The sequence below is a fragment of the Osmia lignaria genome, chromosome 5 (assembly GCF_051020975.1).
Source record: "Osmia lignaria lignaria isolate PbOS001 chromosome 5, iyOsmLign1, whole genome shotgun sequence".
NCBI classification, from domain to species: Eukaryota; Metazoa; Arthropoda; class Insecta; order Hymenoptera; family Megachilidae; genus Osmia; species Osmia lignaria.
Genome location: NC_135036.1, coordinates 3388500 through 3410326, shown reverse-complemented (window position 1 = coordinate 3410326; position 21827 = coordinate 3388500). Strand labels below are relative to the sequence as shown.

Genomic DNA, 21827 nt, shown 5'->3' with positions numbered 1-21827 from the left:
GTCATCTGCATACAACAATACCTTCCTATTCTCCAGCTCAATATTAGAGCAAATATCAGCAGAATATATGTTATATAACAAAGGGCTCAAGACCGAGCCCTGAGGGAGGCCTTTGACAATCCTCCCCGAAACATCCGGATCAAACTTTCTCTTACATAATGCCATTCTGCTCTTGACCCAATTACAAAGATATCTTCCTATTGCCCGAGGGCATCCTTTATCCCTTAGAATTTCCAACAGCTTCTTATGGTTCACCCCGTCATAGGCTGCCTTAACGTCCACGAATATCGCCGAAACGTCCTCCTTACGGCGGAATGCTTCCTTAACATCTAGAGTGAGGGCCATGAGGTTGTCTAAAGTAGACCTGCCTCTCATGAACCCACTCTATCTGTGGTCCACAATACCGGCCTGTTCAACCCATTCCTGCAGACGAACCTTAACCAGTTTTTCTAGCAATTTCCCTAAGCAATCAATAAGGGAGATGGGCCGCACCGCCCTTTTCCCAGGCTTATTCAGAAATTTGACTACGACCTTTTTCCAACGTACATTTACATCCGGAATTCCATACCCAATTGTACAATTTAAGCAATAACAGTTTCATATCCACGTGCATATTTTTGAGGAAAGCATAAGAAATTCCATCCTCCCCAGGGGCCGAAGAGCTCTTGACCCCTTTTAGTGCCCAATTTAATTCTTGAAGCGTGAAAGGTTCGTCATTTTCACCGCTACCCGGATCCAAGAAAAAATTATCACAGTCCACGCCCAGGGACTCTAAGTCGTTCCCCCCTGACCCCAAAATCTTCTCCGTTTCCCTGTCTTCCAACAGTCTTTTCTCCTCACGAGGGATGACTTCCCCTTCCCTTGAGATCCCATTCGTGATATTCTTAATCTTACGCCACGCATCTTTAGAGCTCGTAAAACAGTCAATAGAATTTGCGAAATCATCCCATGCTTTACCTTTTTTACTGCACACCAGGGAGCGCATCTTTTTCTCAGCATCCCGAAGTGCGGACCAAGCGACTTGGGACGGCCTACGAATATACAGGGAGATTCTCTCGGCGCGCAACACAATAGCCGCCCCGCACAATGGAACTCTGCTGTGTTTGCGGGCAAAAAGCTCAGAAGGTCAAGTCACCGGACCCAAGACTGCTTTTTTCTCATATATTTTGACAAATTAAAAAGATATTTCTCATACCATTGCTTCCAACGGTATTTCAAGACTATCACACAATGTAAAATACTTAAATTACTTCGACGGCTTAAATACCTAGCACAGAAATACACTGTAGCGCAACCAAAAATTAAGTAAATAGAACAATAATGAATAAAGAAAAAACTAAAAATAGAAAGAATATCATCAAACTCAGTAATTATTAATATATAACCCACCACCTTCAAAAAAAGACACAACCAAAAAATCAAAAAGAAAGGAACATTATTACCCGTTTCATAAAGAGCCAGGGGAGACATAAGGCTCCCAAAATTGGTATCACTCCACACTTCCAGATACAATTCAATCCTCTAAGTGAATTTCCAGTATAACATCCCAAAAAGTTCCAAAATTAATCCAAATCCATGTTCCATAAAAAATAAAAGCGCTGTACTCACACATTTCCATAATCTCATACCATACCATTGACACTTAATCAAAAACTTAGGCCTAAAGAACCAACAAGACCAAACCAGCCAGTCATACAAGTACATCCATCTTACACATTTCCAATGTCTTACGTCCAACAGAAAACCGCCATTAACACAATAAGAATGACACAACGCAAAAGCACTAGTTGTTATCAGCGGAAGGACTCTGCCCAAACACATGGCCAAATTGGCCCTTCTTCATGTCCGCAATTCTTTGTCTGCTCCTTTCTTCTTCCCTTTCAGCTTCTAGTGCCTCCAATTCCCTTTCCCTCCTGGCGTACGATGGGCCCGGAAGGCTGGCTTCCCATTCTTCCTGTAGCCGCTTTTTCTCGACCTCCGTGGCTGCATACAAAGCCTTTTTCCTTTCGATCTTCGCCAAGGTTTTGGGCGGGATCGGGACGTTCCACTCCGGCCGTTGAACCGAATTCCACTCCTCTGCCGTGGGGCGCCTAGCGTATTTCTTCTTTTTCAGGACCTTTTCCACTTCATTTTCCAAGCCACAATCAGCAATCAGACTGAGAAGCTCCGAGAGGAATTCATCCTCCCTCCTCTTTCTCAGTTGGTCAACCAATTGTCTATTCGCCTGTTGCTCCATTTTGCTGATCCTTTTTATAGCCGCTTCTTCAATTTCCCCGTTTCCGAATGTATATTCCGCCTCACCATCCTCCGGATCCGACTCCGGCTGGATGGTGGCATATCTGTTATTCCATCTTTCTTTTTCCAATGTGATCAAGTTCCTCTTAATCAACCGCTCTCTTGTTTTAACAGGGTCATCCATTATTTCCAAATTCAATCTCCCTCTCCCCCTACCCCTGCCCTTGGGAGGGGGGTTATCATCTTTATTTAGGCCCTGCACCACCTAGTTCCATCCTCTACCCTGTGTAGGAGGTGGGGAAAGCAAACCCTGAGCCTCCTGAATCGCTTGCAGTTCATTATCAAGAGGAACATCAAACTTCTCCCAAAATTCTGGGATTCTAGACCTGCTTTTCAAGGATAGAGCAGGGAAGTCCCTTGATACTTCCAAAAACTCATCATCGTTATCATAAATGCCTCTGTCGCCCAGCTGCTTGGTAATAATATCCCTTGCAGTAGCATAGGCGACATTACGATATGCCATAACTTTTTTAATGGCCTTCTCACGCTGGAATTTCCAACAAACCTTAGAGAGGCTCGTATGGGGGCCTCCACAGTTTATACATTTGATATCACGGTCACAGGCACCATGCTCATTCTGTAAACACCTAATGCATCGTCTTGACTTGTTTGTACATTGCATCTGGACGTGCCCGTACGCGAAGCACCGGTAACATTGTTTAACCGACTCAACACAAGGGAACACCCGCACACTCACGCATCCTTGTCCAATCCAGAGCTCTTTCGGGAGCTGATCCCCCTTAAAGGTGGCCAGAATGGCTAATCCTTCCACCCATTCTCATTTACCGTCCTTAACCACTTTTTTCTTTAGTCTCTCCAAAGTACACTCGGGTTGACCAGGGACGAGCGCCTTCTCCAGAGCACCGACGGGTCCCTCCCAGTCGGTAATAACACCCTTCCTAGTTCGTTCACGGTCCGGTAGGTATGCGTCAAAGCATGCCTCATTCTTCTCTGCCCGAGACAGGATTTCATTTGCTGTTGCCATATCGCTAAAGGTGAGCTCCGCCCTATTAAATGCAACCATTTTGAGTCCCCTAAGGAATCTACCCTTATTTTTAGTTAAACGATATATTTTAATTAGGTTTCTGCGCTTCATTCTACTCGTCGCTTCCTTTTTCAGGACCACCGTGGCCATATATTCCCTACTGGGAAGCTCTTCTTCGTAAAAAACATTCTTCCGCCTCTCAGCTTTAGTTTGATGAGGGGTCGTTCCTTTATTCCTGATTCCAACATCTCGATCCTCGTTTCCAGTAACTTCCACGTGCTCAGGCGTTTCTAAATTCACTTCTACGATATTTCCAGGAAGATATTGCCAGCGATTAACAAACCCTCCAACAAAAAATTATGATATCACCAAAAAAATATCAGAATGTACTATTATATTACGTCACTCAGCAGGAGCCCGCCTCGTATCCAACCACTCTCCTCAACCGTCGAAACGGAAGTGACCAATGCACCGAGAAAAGACTTGGAAAAAACACCAATAGCCGCATCTAGATGCACCGTACACACAGGAGAAAACCCCTGAAAACCTTTGTCTCATTCGCACCCGCCTCGATTCCGACCGTTCGTCTCAACCGTCAAAGCGGAAGTCACCAAACACTCTACATACATACATACATAACGGCTTTACTTGGGCGAAGCCCAAGATGGCGTTCGAGAGGGGGGAGGCCCCCCCTATATTGCCCAACAAAAACAGCGGCCTATTCAAATCAATCTTTCCACGATACAATCATATTAATACAATTCATAATCAAAGCGCATTGGTTCACTCATTCATCTTTTTATAACTAAAAAGAGAAGAGAGAGACATACCAGCGCCCTGCACTTGTCACCACAAGGGTGGGGCAGGCCACCCCACCTCAAAAAACCTGTAAACTCAAACATAAAGTCACAGAAAATAAAGTCATATGGTTCTACCCAGTTTATCAAGGAATTTGGAGATTTTTTACACACCCCCAAGTTCCCACTCAAAAATTTCTGCTACGTCCGATCCAGGGGAAAACCCCTTTTCTTCCAAGTACATATTTAAATCCAGTCTTTCCATCAAAAATTTCTCACAATACCAGACAACATGTTCAATCGACTCCTCTCCGAAGCCGCAACTACACTCTTTACCTTCAATCAAGTTCTTTCTGAATAGGGACTCCCCTAGATTGAAATGGTTGGCCCTCAGCCTACTCATTCTCGTGAGTAGTTCCCTATCCACACCTGTAATTTTTAAAAACCAGGGCTTCTTGTTTCCTACGTTATTCTTTGGATTACCAAAATATTTCACTCCCTTAAACATACCAATCCCTGTCATTCTATTAACTAATCTCTCCCACGCCCCTTCAGCCAGATATAATCTGATATCTCGGGCGGAGACTCCTACTCCCAATTCTTCCTCTCCCATCGTTGCGACACCCGCCGGGAGATCCGCTCGCTCATTTCCCTCGATGCCAACATGGCTCGGAACCCACGCAAAGGCCACATTCATGACATTCATGTCTTCACTCTCATTACAGGTCGCGTTCATTCTTAGTTCCCTGATTATCTCAAGAATCCAGGGGCACTCTCCCAAATTCCTCCCCACATGAGCGACCTTCTCCAAAACACTCGCCGAATCAAGAACTTACAGTTCTTAGGTCTATTATTAACGTATCTCAGTGCTTGGAGAATAGCGTACGTCTCAGCAGAAAAAACTGAGGTGGCCTTATTTAAAGACCAACCAAACTCCTCCCACTCCCTATTTGCGCCATTAACCACCATTCCCGACCCTACAGCATCCATGCTGCGTTTCTTAGACCCATCCGTATAAATTTCCACTACCTCATCCACATTCATACTATTCCAGAACCCATTCTTGATTTCCCTAAACATAGCCCTATCCGGGATCTCGATTTGCTTTCTCTTTTTCCCCATTTCCCAATTAACTTTGAAACCCCCTTTAGCTAGAAAGGTTCCAACCTTCAGCCACTCTTCTCTACTCATCACCGCCTTTCTACAATTATCCGTCCATTCTTCCAGTTTCACCCAGGCCCGCGCCCAGGGTTCCATGCACTCCCATTCTTCCTCCTCTCTAACCACTATAACATTCAGCAAACTCTTTCTAACCAAACTATCTGTTTTAATTCTATGTTTAAACATGAACCTTTCCATCAATAATTCTACCCTAGTTTCCAGGTCAATCACCCCAGTCTCCACATTCATCACATTTATAGGAGTGGTCAATCTATATCCCATGGCAATCCTCAACCCTGCATTTTGCAGTTTTGACAATTTCTCCCTTCCCTTCTTATTTCACCAGAAGTACGTAAATATCCCGTACTCTATCACTGAACGAACCAAGCCTTTGAAAAAGACGATCATAGTTCGGGGGTTTACCCCCTTTTTAATACTTGCTATATAACGTAGGATATCCAGGCGTTTCTTTGCCTTATTACAGACGTACTCCATCTGCCCACCGAACGACAAACCCTCGTTCAGAACCACTCCTAAGAAACGAACCTCTCTACTACATTCCACTACTTCCTCCCCGATTTGAATGGAGGATTTAAGCCCTTTCCTGGCTCTGTTTCTGGTAAAAGTCATCCATTGTGTTTTTTCCATTGCTAAATCTAGACCTATAACTCTTAAATTTTCCATAATTCGTTCAATAGCTTCGCACAACCTATGTTCCCTTTCCAACCGACCCCGCCCCCAGACATATATCACAATGTCGTCCGCATATAATAGAATTCTAAGGCAGTCCCGTATACAAGAGGGGGCTCAATACCGACCCCTGGGGTAAACCCCTGGTCACTCTGCCCTCACTTTCCGGATCAAATGTCCTTCTACAAACCGCCCACCTATTCGTCAGCTAATCTCTTAAGTATCTTTTAACAAAAAGGGGGCATCCCTTTCTATTCAATATTTCTACCATTTTCCCATGTAATACCCTATCATATGCCGCTTTCACGTCTACAAAAGCAGCCGACGTCTCTTCCTTACGTAGGAAGGCTGCTTTAACATCTGAGATCAAGATCATGATGTTATCCACCGTGGACCTACCCTTCATAAAACCGCTCTGCCGGGGGTCCACGATGCCCTCCTTTTCTACCCATTCCTGCAGGCGCTCTTTTACTAATTTTTCTAACAGTTTGCCTAGACAATCAATTAAAGAGATTGGCCTAACGGCCTTTTTCCCTGGTTTATCTAGGAATCTCACGACACCCCTCTTCCAGCGGTCCGGGATGCATCCACTAGACCATATCCAATTATACATTTCTAATAGTAAGGATTTCATATTCTCGTGCATGTTTTTCAAACCAGCATAAGAAATTCCAACCTCCTCCGAGGCTGTATTGACTCTCACCCCCCTTAAAGCAGTATCTAGCTTCTGTCGTGCGAAACCCTGACTATCCTCTCTACCCTCTTCTAGCCTCTCCCAGTCCCGTTGGTCATTCCAGGCAACAGGGCCATCCGTTGTCCCATTCGAATCTCCAAGTATTTTCCCAACCTCTTTATTTTCTAAGTCCCTCCTCTCCGATATAGGTATAACACAGATCACTTCCCTGGCCACGCCATTCCTAATGCTTTTAACCTTTCTCCAGGCATCTTTCGCACTCCTGAAACAATCAATAGATCCGGCAAAATCGTCCCACGCTTTACTTTTTTTTGCGTTTACCAGGTTTTTCATATTTTTTTCCGCCTCCCTTAAACTAACCCAGTTTTCCTGGCAAGGTCTTCTAACATAATCTCACGTGGCTCTCCTGCAACTGTTTTTGGCCTCCTCACATTCCTGGTCCCACCATACCTGTTTTTTCCTAACCCTAGCGCCCACAGGATCCTCTAGCCTAAACGATGGGGCCTTTTTTTTACCTCCCGCCCTTAGTAAAGCCCTACTCATCGCGGCTGTAAATTGATCAACTCTATCATTAATATTTTGACTCGACCAAGTCTCCTTTTCCCATGACTCATTAAGCCCACCCGCATCCTCTCCTGAGAAAACTTTGAACATTAACCAATTAATATTCTTCTCATTAAATTTCCTCGTGCCTACTTTATTACCATTCTGTACCAAAGTAATTCCCTCTTTTAAATGGAGAAGGATTACTTGGTGGTCCGACCCCAAGGTCTCATTTTCCTGTTCAATAGAGCCCAGTGTTACAAACCTATGCGAGCCTATAAAAAGGTCCAAATTGGAAGGTGGACGCCCCCCCGATCCTATCCTAGATAACGTATATCTATTAAGCACGAATAGATCTGCTTCCCTAACAACCTCCTCCAACGATCTCCCCTCCCTACTCTCGACCGGACAGTTCCACGCCTTGCTCCTAGCATTAAAATCTCCCATAAACAGAACCGGAACCCCGGGCCTCTTAAATTCTATCACATCCTTCCACTCCCTTTTACTCCAGGGGATCCCCGGCCTCCTATATACCACCACCATCCCAAACGATATCGTCTCTAGTTTGATACATAATGTCCTCCCGGAGCAGTAAAGCTACTCCCCCACCCTGTCTATCCTCGTCCAAATCAAGTCTAACTATATTGTACCCAGGAATATTCAAAGTATCCAAAGGTTTAAGCCAGGTCTCGGTGATCCCGAACACCTGGAACTTGGGGTTATACTCTTTTAATTCCGCTACCTTCCCACGCACACTTCTGGCATTCCAAATTCCCATCAAAACTGAGTTATTCATTTTACCTTACAGAAGGGGTTAAAAACCCTTTCATCCCAGCAGTAGGGTGCCGCGCCCTCCATTGTTTCATCGCTCTCTCTTATAGTGACAAGTGCAGGGAGCATAAAAACAGCATTCCTACAAAATAATATAAACTTTATTGGAGAAAAAGAAAAAAACCAGCTCCAACACATAGTACCCTTTATCCTACAAAACCCGGACAAACACAGGAAATTGTACAACAGTATATTACCCTCTTTTCTCGTATCGCACGTCATGATTATATCCCAGCTGTCTTTATTCTGGGGTAGACTTACAGTTCTAGTCTTATTACCAAGGAGCCAAAAAATTTCCAAAAAACAGCTCATATCCAATTCCTTACAGTCTAAAAGAGTTTCTAACATTATTCCAAATCCGCAACCTATTATAAAAAACCAGTAATACAAAGTTAACTTAAAATTTAAATTCAAAATTAAAGTACAATCATATCGCACCCAAAGGCCCGACATAGGCCAAATCGGGTAAACATAATTCCAAATCAAACCATTCCACACAATATTAGCACTAAAAAATCTCACTCTTTTCCATTCATTCTTCCATAACCCTATCCCCTGCGATAAGCCAAAAAGTCGGCATCTGAGATCACACCACAAGGATTTAAACGTCTTTGTTCGGTTCGTCCCCATTATCTTGGCGGAAGACCCATCCCATCGGGCCCTTTTTCATTTCTCTTAGTCTCTCAAGGCAACGCTCTTCCTCCCTTTCGGCTTCTGCCTGTTCCCTCTCCCTCTCCCGTCTGGCATACGAGGGGCCAGGCAAGCTGTTCTCCCACTCTTCTTGTTGCTTCCTCTTTTCCTCTTCCCTTGCTGCGTACAAGGCCTTCTTCCTTTCAATTTTAGCTTGAGTTTTGGCCGGTATCGGTATATCCCAGGGCGGTCTTTGAGGAGTATTCCACTCCCTGAATTCCTCTTCTTCGGATTGCTTTTTCCATACCTTTTCTTTCTTAAATGCTGCTCCAGCTCCTTCTCGAATCCCCTATCTACTATCAGGCTTAAGAGCTCAGAAAGGAATTCCTCCTCCCTTCTCTTTCTGAGTTGTTCGATCAATAATCTGTTCGCCCTTTGTTCCATCTTACTCACTTTCTTAATCGCTGCTTTTTCCAGTTCACCATATCCAAAGGTGCACTCAGCTTCTCCATCTTCCAAGTCCGACTCCGGCTGCAACACCTCATACCTGTTTTCCTTTCCATTTCCATCATTTTTCTTAACCAGGCCCTCCCTGGTTTTAATACGGTCATCTTCAATGATTAGATTCAGTCTACCCCTACCACGTCCCTTACTAGGAGGAAGGGGGTCCTTTCGGAGTCCCAGGGCTGTCTCCCAGCCTCTTTGGTTGGGCACCGAAGGGGAGGACTGGCCGCGAGCCTCGCTGATGGCCTGCAGTTCCTCACTCAGGGGGACTTCCCCCTTTTCCCAAAACTCAGGATTTTTAATCTTATTCCTCCTTGACAAGGCCGGAAAGTCCCTGGATCCATCCACTCTGTCGTCTTCTTCATCCAAAATTCCATTTTCTCCCATCTGCTTCGAAACCAAGTCCCTTGCGGTGGCATACACCACGTTGCGGTACGCCATCACTTTTTTAACTGCTTTTTCTCTTTGGAACTTCCAGCAGCCCTTCGACAGACTGGTATGGTTCCCACCGCAGTTTAGGCATTTCTCCGGCCTATCACACTGTCCATGCTCATTCTCCAAACATTTAATGCACCTTTTATATTTGGACATGGCCAAATGCAAAGCATCTATAACACTGTTTCACAGCTTCCACAAACGGGAACACCCTCACACTCACGTGGCCGTGACCTATCCAAAGTTCCTTCGGTAATTGATCTCCCTTGAATGTAGCAAGGATTGCAATCCCCTCCACCCACTCGGTTTTGCCGTCCTTGGTGACTTTCCTTTTCAATCTCTCAAACTTCGCTTCAGGTTGACCAGGCACCAGGGCTTCTTCAAGCGCGTCCACAGGTTCTTCCCAGTCTACAATCACACCTTTTCTGGTCCTCTTCCGCTCTGGCAGGTATGCATCGAAGCATGTATTTCCCTCGTCCGCGCGTCTCAAGATCTCATTAGCTGCGGCCATTTCGCTGAACGTTAGCTCCGCCCTGTTGAAAGCGTCCATTTTGAACCCCCTCAAATATCTCCCTTTATTTTTAACTTGTCTATATATTTTGATAACATTTCTACGCTTCATTCTACTGGTGGCTTCCTTCTTCAGCACCAGCGTCACCATGTATTCTCTACTGGCGAGCTCTTCATAATAATAAGATTTTTTTGATTTCTCACCTTTTGAAGCGTTCAAACCGTGTTCTGTAATGGCCGGCTCTTTGTTCCTTTGTGTTTCGTTGTCCTTTATCAATTCCAAATTCTCAGCGTCCTTTTCCACAGTTCCTTTTTCCAAAGTCTTATCCCTATTATCTGCATTAACAATACGTTTAGGTACGGTGCTCACCTCCACGGGTTGCTTATCGCCCTTTTTTTTACCTTGAATTACGTCTCCCAGATCCTCCTCGCTAGTTCTTCTTAGTCTCTTTCTACTTTTCTACTCTGTCTTGTCGTTCAACGTTCTTTGTGCGTCACTTCCTATTTCTAACGGTTTTTCCGTCGTCTTTTCAGTACTACCAACTTCGCATTCCAAAAGTTTCTCATCCAAGTCCATAGAGGCCGTGCGTGGCTCTTTTGGATTGGCCACATCCCCACTTATTTCCCTTTGTTCGAATCCTGCTACGATTTCAGCAACCTTCAGCTCCCTCTGAGGTGTTTTTTTTCCCAAAACCGTTTTCACCGCAAAAAATTCTCGTGCTTCTTTGTCTTCTTCCAAATACTCAGTTTCCCATTCACCATCACTTCCTGGTTTTTCCACTTCCACTCGCTTTTCGAGCTTCGAGCTTTCACTTTCTCTTCTCCTTTATCTTCCTTCTTCTGCTCCCAAGCGGCATATCGTTGCCGCTTGGGAGGGTCCCCTCCCCCCGCCGATTAATTCCTGGACCGAGTAATCTCAGCCCAGGAAAAAACCCCAACTATTCACAACACTTCACTTCTATATGTCCGGGTTTTATGCTTGATTCTCTAAAAAACTCGATTTCCCTACAGAAAACGCGATTTTCCCTATGAAAATCACCACTTGGAGCGAACTTTCCAGCGCACTCACCGCTCTACCCACCACCAAACACTCTCGTCCATGCACCTACGGGGATGAGTTGACAGCCCTGCCCACCCCAAACCCCGCGCATTTTTAAATTTCTTTTTTCTTTTCTTTATATTTCTTCTCACAATCTTTTCCATACTTTTACAGTCTTTAACAGTTTTCCATACTTTTATGTCTACAAATTAGTCTTTCCATACTTTTTGCTCTTTTTACTCCACATTGTTACATTCTTCTAAACTTTCCGCAACACTTTTATTATCTCGTGTTTCGACGTTTCCGTCGCCGATCGTGGTACACCAAATGAGCATCGCCTTTCTTACTTTTGCCTCTTCTACACTAATCTTACATAAATGAGTTTGACAATGCTACTATCGTATTTTAAAGAACATCAATATAAATATAGAAAGGAAGGAACTACCCTAATCTGTTGTAATCTATTCTAAGGTCTCTCAAACATTACACTATCTAACACCCTTTCACTCCCTCTCATTCACTCCTTCACCCGCCCCAACCGAGCCCTCGGCAACCATCGCTCGAGGGTTCCATCGTCACCCCCATCCCCTCGCCGAGCACAGCTCCCCCTTCTTTTTCCCTTCCAAACTCACGCCTCTCGAAGGCACAGCCCCGCTCACACGCCCAGCCGCGCCTCCCCGACCATTCATCCACTCGCACTCACTCCCCCATTCAGCTCTCCCCTCTCTCCTACCCCCAGAGTACCAGACACACCGTCACACCGCTCCAACCCAGGGGCGGCACACCGGCTCCGGGGGCTCCCGCTCCACGGCGCGAGCGTCCACAGCAGGGCAGCACGACTGCGCCCACAACCCACTGCACCCACACCTAATCGAACAAAATGTAGGGAACCCAGAATCCCGAATATTATCCAATCAATATCGCCGCTCCCATGCCCCCCGCTCCACACTCCAGGCCCCCCCAAGCCGGCCTCCCCTCCCACATCCCACCCCACTCCCACAGTCCCGCCCCTCTCACACATCCACCCCCCTCGCTCCCTGCTATTGAAACCGGCCCCACCGCACAAGATACCCCAGTCCTCCGCACAGGCGCCCCAAACAACTCCGCCCGTCCCCACAAGAAACCCCGCCACCGCCGCGCACACCGCAGGTCTGTCCCCTCCGACCAAGTCCCGACACCGGGGTCCGCCCCGAAGCCCCCCTTCGTGCAGTCCACCGACAAGCCCCTCCCAAAGACGCTCGCACCCCCCGCACTCTAATAGAACGCGAAACACGCCTTCTATCGCCCCCCCACAGCCACACCCAGGGCCCCCCCACAAAGCGCTCTCTCGCGAGCGACCCTCCCACACTGTACTGACCAGATCTCACTCTGCCCAAAACCGATACAGTCCCTCCACTCTGTACCGCAAACCCTCCAAACCACGGCCCTGCACAGTTCCCACCCGCGCCGACCCCGACGAAGCATCGCACCCCTACAGCTCGCTTCCCCTCGCAACACTCCCAGCCGCCCACAACACCCCTGTGCGCCGGCCCCCACACAAAGACAACGGGCGTCCTCCCACAATCCACAGTCCCGTCACACGGTAAGTTTTTGTACATATATATTTCGTTTAACTCGTTTAGTATTTTAACAATTATTTCGTTTATTTTACTATTAAGTATATCACTGATGTCTTTACTTCTGGTTGCGTCCAGCACCCCGAGGACACTCGCAGAGTCACTGCACACTACCAATCCTCCCCTACCGCCGGATTGCCAGTAAGTCTTAAGAGCCTCCACCACCGCAGTTGCGTCCGCAGTAAATATGGTGGCTCTTGGGTCCATACTAATAGTCTTTTCTTCCTAGGTGTCATGTCTTCTGACCACCGCAACCGCCCCAACCGACCGGGCTCCCCGCTTCCTGGAACCACCGGTGCACATCCCGACGAAGCCCCCACCGATCGACCCACAGAGCCGCCTTGCCCCGGCCGGGACGCTCTCCAGAACCGCACTCGGCACCACCATCATCTCCCCGGCTCTCCACTCGATCCAGGGCCTGGGGCACTCCAGCATCCCGACTGCCGGGCGCCAAGCACCCAATCTCGCCAACGTCACCAGCCGTTCATCCCCTCTGCAAGCCTTCACCATACAAGTCCAGTTGCCACCCGGCAACTCCTCGACCCCCTCCCAGGCTCCACAAAATCAGTCTCAAAATATCCCCCTTCTACCACCCACCCCTTTAAGGAGGCACCCCCCTGCGACGACAGCCGCGGATCGGCGTCGCGCATCGCGGGCCCCCACCGCGGCGGCATCCCCACTCCCGAGTAATTAGACTATAAGTAGGACCGATCGATGCGCGGATCGATGAGTTGCCTTGGGGCTTCGGCCCCGAGGGGACCTCCTCGGAGGTCCGGACCGGAGCACCAGAGCTCTCGACGCCATGGCTGACCTGGCGAAGAGATCTCTGGCCAACGGGCCGTAGCATTGCACTACGCTACGACCTGGCATCTCCCCTAGGTCCAGCGGCCGTAGGCGCCTAGCCTCGTCAGTCCCGTGGTTGACCCGGGATGACCAAGCTAGTGCGCGTTCATAATCTCTGCTGGTGCTTCCGCGGGGATTCCGAACGCTAGCTTACTCGGCACCGCAATTTGCCTTTGGCAGCCGATTCCGTCCAGCTTTGTGGCGTTACCCAGGCTGGCCAGGATTGGTCGTCGACTCGTTCGCTGTTCGGTTCTACCTCGGCGTACGAGAAGACGAGCCGCGTGAGGCAAGCGGGCAGCAACTCCACTGCCGCGCGAAACACCGCAGCGCGATTGAATAAGCACCGTCGGCCCAACCGGGCCAATCCCATCCCGACTCGACCTCTCTTGCGTTTGCGTACGTTTGCGTTTGTTTGCGTTCGCGCTCCGTTCAGCGCTTTCACTCCGCGCTCCGACATCGCGCCGTTAGTTGTAAGACCGCGTAGCGATGGCTACGACCTGCGCTAGAATTAAGGCCGCGTACTTTCTGTGACGGACCGGGTTCCGACCGTAGGTCATAAGTCCTGTACATTAGGCTTAAGCTTGGCTCCACGCGTCTAACCACCAGACGATACTTTGATTGTAGCTCCCGAGGCAGGAGAGCACCGCCCGACCAGCCGGCGAGGGCAGCCGCTGCTAGATGCCCCACTCTTTGGCCAAATAAACATTTTATTTTTCTACTAACACCGACTCGTTATTTACCGACCTGTTCCCATGCGAACCCTGGCACGGGGAAAACCGCCGCGGTGCGCAACGCCGTGCGCACCGAACCGACCGACCCCGTTACACCCCCGCCAACAGGCCCACTCTGGTCCCGAGATCCACCATCCCCGCCCCAACGTGTACGAAGCTGGCAGGCGCTGACATTCCACACCCCACTGCCACCCCCATCCCGGCACTCTGAACTCCATTCACTCCCTCTATACAATTCACACCTCCATCCATGCACACCACGGCCCCGTATTCAACCACCGATCCAATCAGTGCCCTGCACAGCACCAACACTATACTTCGGTCCACGCCCCCCGCCATGTGCGCGATATATCCAAGCATGCCAAGTCCATCCCTGGCTACGCCTTCGATGCGTCTCGTATGCTCGCGAAGACAGCACCGCCTATCAAAGACCATCCCCAACAACTTTGCCTCATTCGACTCAACCACTCTCGCGCCTCCACCCCCTACCGCGACCCCCCCGTCCGCTCCACCATCGGAACCCCCCACTCCCCACCACCTCGCAAAGCTGACAACCACCGCTCCCTCCACCGACAGGGCCAATCCCACTTTTCCCAAGCCTCCTATCATTTTGCCCAGAGCAGTTTCCAACTTCCCCACACTACCAATTCTACAATGAATTGTCGACACACAAACGCCTACATCGTCTGCGAACTGCAGCTCCACCAACTCCTCGCCGCCAACCCCCTCCATGACCCCGCTCGTGCAGATGCTACACAATATAGGGCCCAGCACCGATCCCTGGGGCAGCCCTCCCACCACTCCGCCGCCCGCGCCATCCTCGACTCCTCCCGCAACCGCAGCCACTCCTCCCCCGAGCCAACCCCCGACGCACCCGAATACCTTGATCGGGCAACCCCCCCTCACCAAGACTGTGAGCAGCATGAAGCGATCGACCCCGCCGCAGGCCGACGTCCAGAAACGCCGCCAGGGTGGCCCCTTCGTTGCTGCAGCCACCCCGTATATCCGTTCTCAGTCCTACAAGGCTGTCAATCGTCGATCCGCCCCGCCAATCACGCATGATGCCGCTGCCCTCCGCCCACCCTACCAGTCCCGCGTTGACGACTCCCCCCATCAGCCCACCCAGGCTCCCGCCACCTCCAGACCTCTGTATATTGCGTCCCTCAATTCTATCTCTTCCTCCGCTTCACTCCCTACCTCGGGTCCGCTCCGCGTCAGATTCTCAACTTCGGCATCCATTTTGATTCTAAATACGTTCCAATTAATTTTCTTGTACCCAAATTTTTTTGTTGAGAATCTTTTGCCAATGATGCCGGATGGTACATTCATGACTCTAGGAAAATTCACCGCCCACAATTCACCGTCAGCAATTCAACGTCAGCAATTCACCGCCACCTCCTTCCTTCCTTCCTTCAAACTTCAACCAATTTCAAATAATGGGATGCTTTAGCATCCCCTTAATTGTGAGGGTTGGCATCTTTTGGGGACTTTGCTGTCCCCATGTTGCCCAACGAAATGTATCGGCCACGCGCCCACGAAGATGGGCTGGCAGCGCCTTTTTGAATTTTACTCTTCTTACTCTTTGTACATCGTCTCACACTTTTCCGTCTTTCATCAGTTTTACATTGTCCTTACTTTTATTTCTTTTCATTTTCATTCCGTACTTTCATTACTGCTTTTCCGTACTGTTATTTCAAACCGTAGAAAGTCACGCCTACACTCTCCATCAGTTATCTTCCATCTGTTTGTCTTCTGTCCGTGACACCCCAGACAACCTACAGTTTGCAATACAATTCTTTCTTAGTCTACTTTTACATTCTATAGTTGGTTATATATGTTATACAATATAGTGCAATATGATATAATATTTAGTAGTCTATTTTACACACACTCATACTCCTCTTTCTCGCACTCATTCACACTCTCTCAATCAGCCATTCTTATCTTTTAAGTAACCGAGCTCTCGGTAACCATTCTTCGAGTTTTTGGTTTTCCTTATTTTTCCATACTACTTGGGCTTAGTCACCCCTCTTTCTTTTCAACTTGTCTCGCGTACCTCGAAGTCCAGTTCCGCTTACATGCTCTGTTTTTTCTTTCCATTCAAATATCTCATCTTTTATTGACTTTCTTCTTCTCTTGTTTCAGGTCGATTCATTCGTAGCTTCATCAGAAGTGGCACATCGGCCCAGAGATCCTCGTGCGTCAGCGCCGGGTTTCAGAGCAGAGCAGCTTGTCTGCTTTTATTTTATTTTGTATTTATTTCTTTATGTAAAAAAAGAATATTAGACCCTTCATTCGTCTACTCGTGTGTTAGCCTCCACACTATCCCCTCCTCTCTTCAGGCTCCCCAAGCCGGCATCCCCTCCATTCCTTACATTTCCTCTCACATCTCTCTCATTCCTCCATTCCCATCGTTCTCACGCTTACTCTCGCAACCGGTTTTTATGTTTCAATCGCTTCACTCACTCCGCGCACGCGCATCATATTATTCTACCAGTTTCTACAAAGAATTTTGCAACGGCCACGCAGACGGCCGGTTTGTCCCTTCTTATTAAGTCTTGATACTGGGGTCTGCCCCTAAACCCTTTCTCACGCAGTTTTCCTCTAATGTGGTCGTACTTTTCGCACTCCCACAAGACGTGGCAGATATCCTCCATCGCTTCGCCACATTCGCACCCGGGGTCCTCCATCAAGTGTTTCTCGCAAGTGACTCTCCTATGTTAAAGTGGTTAGCTCTTACCCTGCTTACTACCGAAATAACTTTTCTGCTCTGTACCGCGAATTTTTCAAACCACGGTCTTCTACAGTTCTCGTTAGTGTCTATTTCATTAAAGTACCTCGCACCTTTATGACACGCCTCTTTTTTCATAATCGATGTAAAGTCTTTCCACTCACTTTCCACTAGTTCTACTACCAGGTCTTCGTACGGTATCGTATATTCTGGGTTCGGCGGTAGTTCCGTGGCTCTTTTGGCCGCCACATTCGCCCTTTCGTTACCCTCAATACCCCTGTGGGCAGGGATCCATAGAAATATTACAGGCGTTCTCTTACGATCTATTTTCTCGTCACACGGTATGTTTTTTTTTGCGTAAATTTCACTCAGTTCTTTCAATATCTTTATAATAATTTCACTCCTTTTAGTGTTTTTATACTTTTATTTCTAGTTCCTTCTAGAACTTTCAACACACTCGCGGAGTCGGTGTACACTAGGAGTCTTCTTTCGTCACCGGATTGCCTGTAGGTTCTCAGCGCCTCCGCCACAGCTGTGGCCTCGGCCGTAAATATTGTGGCTCCTGGGTCCATACTGACTGTTTTCTCTTCCCAGGTGTTTCCTCCTCTGGTTACCGCAGCTGCTCCCACCGACGTGGCTCCTTGTCTTTTCGAGCCGTCAGTGTAAATCTCGGCGAAGCTTTCGTTTATCGTCCCGTAGTGCTGCCTTGTTTCCGCCGGGACGCTTTCCAGTGCCACGTTCGGCAGTGCCATCATTTCCCCGGCCCGCCACTCCACCCAGAGCTCAGGGCATCCCAGTATCTCGACTCTCTGGCTCTCAGCCCCGGATTTCGCCAGTTCCATCAATCTCTCGTTTTTTCTGAAAATTTTCATTACGTAAGTCCAACATTTTTCCGATCGATCTCTAACTCCCTCCCACGCATCATAGAACCATTCCAGGAATTCTCCCTTTCTGTTTCCTATTTTTTTTAATAGATATTTTCCCGCTAACAGGTTTATTCTGGACTTAATCGACATTATTCCCGTTTCCACGTGCATGACATTTGTGGGGGTTGATATTCTGTAGCCTATCGCCACTCTGATACCCGCATTTTGGATTTTATTTGCCCTATCTATATTATTCACGCTACCGTCGATGTACACTATAGCCCCGTATTCTATTACTGATCTGACGAGTGCTTTGTATAGCGTCAGCATAATATTTTGGTCTACCTCTCGCGCGATGTGTGCAATGTATCTTATCATGTTCAGTCTGTCTTTTGCTACTTTTTCTACATGTTTTGTGTGTTCTTTAAAATAGCATTTCTTGTCAAAAATTATTCATAGAAATTTCGCTTCGTTAAATTCTACTATGTTCGCATTTCCCACCCTCACGGAAACCGTTCCGCTGTCGAACCTTCGCGTTCTTCTCCGTCTTGTGAAGTTTACTATTACCGTTTTTTCTATTGAGAGAGTCAAACCTATTTTACCTAAGTTTTCGATTATTTTGTCTAAGGCCGTTTCCATTTTCCTCACGTTACCTTTTCTGTAATCATTGGTTGATATATATATACACCTATATAGTCCGCGAACTGCAGTTTTACCAATTCTTCATCGTCGATCCCCTCCATCACATCGCTTGTATATATATTGTACAATATGGGGCTGAGTACCGACCCCTGTGACAAACTTCCATCAGCGTCCTCCTCAAGTCTCCTCGCCACAGTAGCTGTTCTGTTTTCGAGCCAGCTTTTTATATACTTAAATATTTTTGTAGGGCAGTTCTTCTTCATCAATTTCGTCAGGAGAATTCCGTGATCTACTCTGTCGTATGCTGACTTTACATCCAAAAATGCTGCCAGCGTGGCTCTGCCATTGTTGTAGCCATCCTGCACGTCGGTTCTTAATCGTACGAGGTTGTCTATCGTGGACCTTCCTCGCCTGAATCCGTTTTGCCATTTGTGCATGATATTGTTATTTTCCGCCCAGCTTACCAGTCTCGCGTTAATTATCCTTTCCATTAGCTTCCCTAGGCAATTTGTCAATGCGATCGGTCTCAGTGCCTTTTTACCTCTCCGTCAAAGATTGTCTCTATTTCCGCCTGTTCTGCCTCGTTCCTTTCTTCATTAGTCATGAGGTTTTGCGGGGGGTTCCTTCCCTTCTGAAGTCCCTTGATTTTTTCCCACAGCGTCTTACAATCCGAGCTATGGTTTACACTTTCAGCAAATTTTCCCATGCCTCTTTTTTCTTCTTTTTGACCGTTGCTCTCATTTTTTTGTCGCTTATTTTATAAGCTTTCCACGTCTCATCGTTCGGTCTTCTACTGAAGGCCATCAGGGCCCTCCTCTTTTCCTCTCTGACTTTGTCACAATCTTCGTCCCACCATCTCTGCTTGTTACGTTTTCTTTTATTATTTCCATCTTCCCTTTCTTGGTTATTTCGCTGTTGCTTGGTTTTAGTCGCTCCCGATGCCTCTAAGCCTCTATAGATCGCTTCTCTCAGCTCGGATTCCTCCTCAGCTTCTGTTATCTCGTCAGGCTCGTTCCTTGAGAGGTTTTCTGCCTCTTCGTCCATTTTTACTTGGAATACGTTCCAATTGACCTTTCTGTACTCGTATTTTCTTGTCGAGAATCTCTTCCCCCCCACCATTGGTGGTACGTTTATTTCCATATGTATATTGACAATTTGATGGTCCGAACCTAGCGTTAGGCCTGAGTTCTCGGCGTTCAGGATCTGTAACATTTCAAATTTTACTATTGCTAGGTCAATATTGGATACTCTGTGCGAGCCCAAGGCAGGGCGCGACAGGGTGTCCCTGTTCGCAACAAACAGGTCTCTCTCCTCCACTACGCTCGCCAATCTCGTCCCCTGTGTATCATTTTCCGCACAGTTCCACGCAATGTTCTTGGCGTTCATATCTCCCATAATAATGGTTCTTATATTTGTTTCCAGGTTGTCTACCAGATTATTCCACTGTGTTACCGTTGTGTTCTTCTCTACGTCAGGATCAGGCCCGTGTCTCCTTCGTCCGATTCAACTGTGACCGCTAGCGTTTCCATGCTCATATTATCCACTATAGTCTTTTCTTTAACTTTTATTTGGTCTCTCACTATGAAGCAGAGTCCTCCCTCCGTCATTCCTCTTCTGGTTGCCCTGTTTGCCTTGTCCAAGGCATCACTCCTGATCACATTGTATCCCTTGAACGTTAGTTCGAATTCAGGATATAACCACGTTTCCATTATTGCCAGTATATCATAATCGTCGATTATTGCCTTAATTTCAGCCACTTTGCCTCTTATGCTTCTGGCGTTCCACATTCCTACCCGCATCTTATATTTTTTCTTATTATATATGTAAGTATTAGTTTATGATTAGCGTTATACTATTAGCTATACTATATATAGTGATTATAATTAGTGATTATATACTAGTGTCTATATATGGAGTTTTCTTCTTGTTGTTTTTGTTTTTATATATATTTTTCCTTTTTTTTTTTTATATTATTTGCCCCTTACTTACTACGGTTATACTGTGTTATAATAGTTTTAGTATTGATTATTCTTTCCTTACTACTAGCTGTACAATTGTTTAGTTTCGTTTTTTGATTTTATTACTCAGCTGTTTGTTCCATCTTATATGCTCTTGTTCGATTTGTCACTGTTTCTTCTTTCCGTGGTAGCTTCTATCTCAATTTCTTCTATTTCCACAACCTCGTCCTCCTTCTCCAGGGTTGGGGGCGGGGGGGTTTCCAATCTTGTCTCTTTTTTGTTATCATCTTTTCCATTTGGTTCCTGACTGTTTGTATCTTTTTGTTCACTTAGTCTTTTGATTTCCTCTCTTCTCTCCCTTTGTTTTGCGAACATTCTTGCCTGTTTCTCGCTGGTTCGATCGCTTCATAGTGGGATCCTTGTCCTCCTCCGGGTCCACCGGTACTTCCTTTTCCTTGCATCGTCTCATCTCTCTGATTCTCTCCTCAAAATTATTTAATAAGTTCCTTTCCTTTATTACGAGTATGATCTGATCCAGTATTTCAGCGTCAGTTTTGTTTTTAATTTCGTCAAGGAGTTTGTAATTTTCCCCCCTTATTTTGCTGGCCATTCCTTTCCTTTGTTTTTCGTGTTCGTGGTTATACCCTTCACATATGTCCACGTTGGGTGAGTTTCTCACCCCCGGTCTTTCTCTTGCCAAGGGCCCCCGATTCATCGTTTTCACCCTGCCTTGCCTATTGGCATTTCGCATTTCTCTCTCTTCGTTTCTATCTGTATATTTGAACGAGCCGTACTGTTCGTCTCTCTTATACTTTCTTCCGTTGTCACTCTCATCACTGGAGCCTCTATCTTTGTTCCTGTATAGGCCTCTTCTTTGTTTCCGTTCGTTTTGGCCTCCTCTTCTTTCAGGAACTTCAAGCTTCTCCCAATTATCGCCCCTTTTCCTTGGGTTGCTTCTTAGTTTCGGGAATTCCTTCTTACTTTCAACATCCAAATCAAATTTCCGTCCTGCATATTTGTCTCTTACTATCTCTCTTGCTTGTGTGTACGATACATTTTTGTAAGCCATAGTCTTCTTGATCTCGCTTTCTCTCTGGAAAATAATACATTCTCTGGCGTTGGATCTATGACTCTCTCCACAATTTGTACATTTGGGTTCTTTATTACAGTCCCCGTGGTATGCGGCGCTGCAAATCATACAGCGTTTGCTTCTTGATTTACATATTGATTGTAGATGGCCATATCTGAAGCACCTGAAGCACTGTTTTACGTTTTCGACAAAGGGCTCAATCCTTAACCATACATGTCCTTGACCAATGTATAACT

The 21827-nt window shown here is 46.9% G+C and overlaps 1 protein-coding gene across 9 annotated transcripts in view; it reads left to right on the top strand.

Annotated features, from left to right (window-relative positions):
• LOC117609861 (uncharacterized) overlaps positions 1-21827 on the top strand; it is a 261342-nt gene that overhangs the window by 234897 nt on the left and 4618 nt on the right. For 2 of the 9 annotated variants that reach the window (XR_013062185.1, XR_013062186.1), the window contains one exon: positions 977-1113. The exons of 4 other annotated variants lie outside the window; for them this stretch is intronic. The gene's annotated coding sequence lies outside the window, so the exon portion shown is untranslated. Of the gene's footprint in view, positions 1-976; positions 12872-12959; positions 13103-16449; positions 19941-21827 lie in introns of those variants that run through there. 3 more of the 9 variants (XR_013062184.1, XR_013062183.1, XR_013062187.1) reach the window with 3 other exon arrangements.